Here is a 4,896-nt window from a genome sequence, read left to right on the forward strand (position 1 = left end):
ATAAGAAAACCTTTTTGATGTTGAATTTGGCAATAGTTTCTCAGATATGACACCAAAAGTACAAGCAACAAAGGAAAAAACATCGATAAGCTGCACTTGATCATGATGAACGTGACAGCATCAGAAGAAAAGTGAAAAGACAACCCACGGAGTCAGAGAAGATATTGACAAAGCAACGTATCTGAGAAGAGTCCCGTCTCCAGAATACATGAAGAACTCTAGCAACTCAATAACAAGACAAACAACCCAATTTAAAAACGAGCAGAGGACTTGCATAGATGTTTTCTCAAAGATTATATAAAAATGGCCCACAGGCATATTAAAAGATGAAGCTTAAACTGAAAGGCAACATAATTAAAAAAAGGACAAAATGAATATCATGTGCCTCCAGATGGAAGGCAGTGAGGAGGTAACTTAGGTGTCCATTCTCCCCTCAAAATCTGAAACCTCAGATAAACCCAAATTGCAGGTCATCTCGGTGAAGGTTATGTAGAGCTTTTTATACTAGTCTCTTACAACTCTCTGGCAATAACTGTCATGTTCTTCTATGCCCTTCAAAAATATCATTGTCATTCAAGATGAAGAGAAGGCTAACAAAAGATTTCAGAAGAAAGAAGACCAAACAGACCTTGGCAACTAAATATAACATGCAATCCTGGTGTGGATCCTGGACTGGGAGAAAAATGCTATAAAGACCTCATTGGGGCACTTGGTGATCAGGAATAATATTCTATCAGTGACAAATTTCCTGACTCAGATAACTGCACTGCGGTTACCTAAGAGAATGTCCTTGTTCTTAGGAGATATATGTGGGAATATTTGGCTTCCCTGGGGGCTCAGATGGTAAAGAATCCACCTGCCATGCAGGAGACCCGGGTTCCATCCTGGAGAAGGGAACGGCTACCCACTGCAGTATTCTTGCCTGGAGGATTCCAGGGACAGAGGATCTAGGAGCATGATATCTGAAACCTACTTTTAAATAGATCAGGGAAAGATTATATATTTAGCTAGAAAAAGAGGGATGATGTGGCAAAATTGGGCAAAATGTTAATAACAGGTCTGCACCTGGGTGAAGGTATGTGGGAATTTTGGTACTGTTTTGGCCACTCTTCTGTAAGTGTGCATTTATTTAAAGAGAAAAAGTTAAAATAAGTTAATATGTTATTAAAAAAATAAGTATAAACCTTCCCAGCCGGGAGGGCTGAAAACAGAGCAAACTTCAAACTGGCCCTGACGTTAGTGGAGAGTGCCTGAGACCTGGGGTTTGCCGGGGAGAGAGAAGCACCACTTCCTGGAAGAAGGTGAGAAGGAGGAGAAATCGCTTCTGAGCCCATGGGATCTTCTAGAAGAATCCAAGAGTTCAGAGGCTTCGCATTGTCCTTAGCCTTAGAGGCCAGGGATGACTTTCCAAGCCTGCTCCTTCCTGCCCAGGTGATCAGAGTTACATTAATTCTAGCCAAGGTGCATGGGTTGAGCACCTACTGTGTGCAGGAGCCACTGAGAGTGAGGAGGTCATCAGGGGAGGAGTGTGTGCACACGTGTGTGTATGTGTGTGAGCACAAGCTGTGTGTGTAAGGGATGTGTGTGTGTGTATGTGGTGTGTGTGCACATAGTGTGTGTGTATGCATGTGTGAGTGAGATGTGTGTGTATGTGTGTGTGAGAGGTGTGTGTGTGTCTGTGTGTGTCTGTGTGTGAGCACAAGCTGTGTGTGTAAGGGACATGTGTATGTGTGTGTGAGATGTGTGTATATGTGTGTGTGAGATGTGTGTGTATGTGTGTGTGAGGTGTGTGTGTGAGAGACGTGTGTGTGTGTGCATGTGTGTGCACATGGTGTGTGTATGCATGTGTGTGTGAGATGTGTGTGTATGTGTGTGTGAGGGGTGTGTGTGAGGTGTGTGTGTGTCTGTGTGTATGTGAGGTGTGTGTGTATGCATGTGTGAGGTATGTGTACACATGTGTATGAGATGTGTGTGTGTGCATGTGTGTGTGTGAGCGGTGTGTGTATGTGTGTGTGCATGTGTGTGTATGTGAGGTGTGTGTGTATGCGTGTGTGTGAGGTGGGTGTGTGTGCATGTGTGTATATGAGGTGTGTGTGTGGGGTGTGTGTGAGGTATGTGTGTGTATGCATGTGTGTGAGTTGTGTGTGTGTGTGAGGTGGGTGTGCATGCATGTGTGTATATGAGATGTGTGTGTGAGGGGTGTGTGTGAGGTATGTGTGTGTGAGTTGTGTGTGTGTGTGAGGTGGGCGTGTGTGTGTGTATATGAGGTGTGTGTGTGAGGGGTGTGTGTGTGAGGTACGTGTGTGTACGTGTGTGTATGTGAGCTGTGCGTGTATGCATGTGTGTGAGGTGGGTGTGCATGCATGTGTGTATATGAGGTGTGTGTGTGAGGTGTGTGTGTGTGTGATGTGTGTGTGTGTGAGGTGGGTGTGCATGCATGTGTGGATATGAGGTGTGTGTGTGAGGTGTGTGTGTGTGCGAGGTGGATATGGACACCCAGCAGAGCTTTGCAGCAGTGCTGTGTGTGGGTTATTATAAATTTGGGGGGTGGGGTGGGCAGGCAACCTCATCCCCTGGAGGAAACCACCTCCCCGTCCATGACCGTTTCAGCACGAGGGAGGCCGGTGAAGCTTCACAATGTCTCCTCTGAGTCAGGCAGCGTTTGAAGTATTTCACGTGTGTTAACTCCTAACAACCCCAGGGGGCAAGGTCCACCACTGTCTCCTATTTCCAGATGGGAGTTTGAGTAATCCGACCAAGGCCGCTCCACTGAGGGCAGCTGCTACCAAGACCTGAGGCTCTTGGTCAAAACCAAGGTGGCCTCCCTAGCGCGGGAAGACGCATCTCGCCCCTTTTTGATCCCGTCCTGGGACATGAGTTGAGTTGCCTGCAGGAAGCAGCTCTGAGCAAACACCGAGGACATGCTTCTCACCTCGGGAGACAAGCCAACAGTTTTGCAGTCTGGTGAGTTTGTACACAGAAGGAGACATGGCCCATCCCCACTTGGGCAGCGGGCTTGTTCTTGTCATGGTTTTATTGCTCGGTTATGAATAAACTGCTTACATTGATCCTTGTGAGTTTCACACCAAACTAGAAAAAAAAGAGATGGGATCAGCCACTTGGCATTTTAGGAGTATGTAAAATATTCCGATGTACTAGCTCCAGCTTTCGGGCATTCCCAGGTGGCACTAGTGGTAAAGGACCTGACTGCCAATGCAAGAGATGCAAGAGACACAGGGTCAATCCCTGGTTGGGAAGATTCCCTGGAGGAGGAAATGGCAACCCACTCCAGTAGTCTTGCCTGGAAAATTCCATGAACAGAGGAGTCTGTCAAGATACTGTCCATGGGGCCACAAATAGTCAGACACAACTGATCGACGGAGCACATAAACACAAAATTTCTTAAAAAGTTGCTTTTAAACATATTTTGAGCATCATTTGTGAAGTTGCCCTGTGTGCACTGCCCCAGACCAAGGAAAAGCAAGTTTAAAGGGAGCCTCCTCCTGTCTTCTCCTGGAGAGTCATTTTTAAAGGCCAGTAGTCCTTTGGGAAATGGTCTTAGCCCCTGCTCTTGAGTTATAATTAAGAGTTTTAACCACACAAGGAGCCTGCATCTCAGTTCTTTGTTGATAGGCCACTGTAAAGGAGCACAGTAGCTAAACAGGTTGAATCTGCACCATTTTCTTTTTCAGCACAAATAGCTACTTGTCCTTGGTCAGTGGGCAGGTGACAACACTTTTCAAGCTCTTTAAAAAGAGTGTGTTCTGTCTAGTAGCCAGTGAAGGTATCATGTACCCACTTGGCTTCTGGAGAGGGAAGGTGGTCTAGCCCAGTGATCACAAAGGCACATGATCTAACACAGGTGTTCTCAGGCTCAGGAACCCTGCAAGAAAACCACCAGTGCTGGGACTTCCCTAGCGGTCCAGTGGTTAAGGCTTCACTCTCCCAAGGCAGGGGGTCAGAGTTTGATCCCTCATCATGAAACTAGAACGCTTATGCTACAACTAAGAGCCAGTGCAGTCAAAAAACAACTACAAAAACAAAATCAAACAACAACAACAAAACCAAAAAAACACCCCACCAATGCTGCCTGATCCCAGACCATTTCAACCAGACCCTGGGGGTGGGTTCCTGGGACCCATGTTCTCAACAAGCTCCTCCATCAACAGAAACTGGAGGATGGATTTGGATCCGAAATGCCCAGAGATGATGAAGTGAAGCAGTGTTGTTGTCTTCTATCACCTAAGTACCAGGAAACACTCCAGGATACCATGAACAGGAGGCCACCGTGGGGAGCAGCTGGGCCTCTCTGATCAGGGCTCATTTTGTTCCCGGTATCATCCCTAGAAAACCTAGTACACCCAACAGATGCTTGTATGCCACCCATCAGGGCTGGCTTCCCATTCCCAGGGAAACCAGAACACAGAATAGGAAGTTAGTACCCTGGGGCCAGAGGGAGAACTGTAACTGAGACAAAAATGTTTTTGGAGGAGGGAGGCCGGGGCTAGGCCGGTGAGTACAGACTGTGTTTTCCAAAGATGGCCCCAGGTCCTCTCCCATCTCTGGCATTCTTCTGCGGTGTGACCTCGCCAGTCTCCCATCAAGAAGTGGGGGGGGTCTCCTCCTCCATCACCGGGGACCTCGGTTACCTGCGACAGCAGGGATGCTGTGTGATTCCTAGGCTGCGTCCCAACAGGTCCAAGCTTCTGCCCAGTTCTCTTGGATAGTTCCTTCTCAGTTCTCTTGGCAAGTTCCTTCCCAGGAGAGTCCCGCTCAGATCCCAGCCGCCCCTGGCAGGAAGCCCACGGCACCCACAGAAGTCACTTGCAGGCGCTCCATATGCATTCTCAGCTGAACCCACTCCCAAGTCAGTCCACCGCAGGTGCTAAGAGTGAA

The 4,896-nt window shown here is 47.7% G+C and overlaps 1 long non-coding RNA gene across 1 annotated transcript; it reads left to right on the plus strand.

Moving 5' to 3' along the window:
• Positions 1 to 1,224: 1,224 nt before the first annotated feature.
• On the plus strand, positions 1,225 to 4,513 carry LOC122454425. Its single transcript, XR_006273384.1, has 3 exons — positions 1,225 to 1,301; positions 2,735 to 2,964; positions 4,170 to 4,513. It is a non-coding gene; the product is annotated as an uncharacterized LOC122454425 (long non-coding RNA).
• The last annotated feature ends 383 nt before the right edge of the window (positions 4,514 to 4,896 follow it).

Source organism: Cervus canadensis, chromosome 16 (genome assembly GCF_019320065.1).
Source record: "Cervus canadensis isolate Bull #8, Minnesota chromosome 16, ASM1932006v1, whole genome shotgun sequence".
In the NCBI taxonomy this organism is placed as follows: domain Eukaryota; kingdom Metazoa; phylum Chordata; class Mammalia; order Artiodactyla; family Cervidae; genus Cervus; species Cervus canadensis.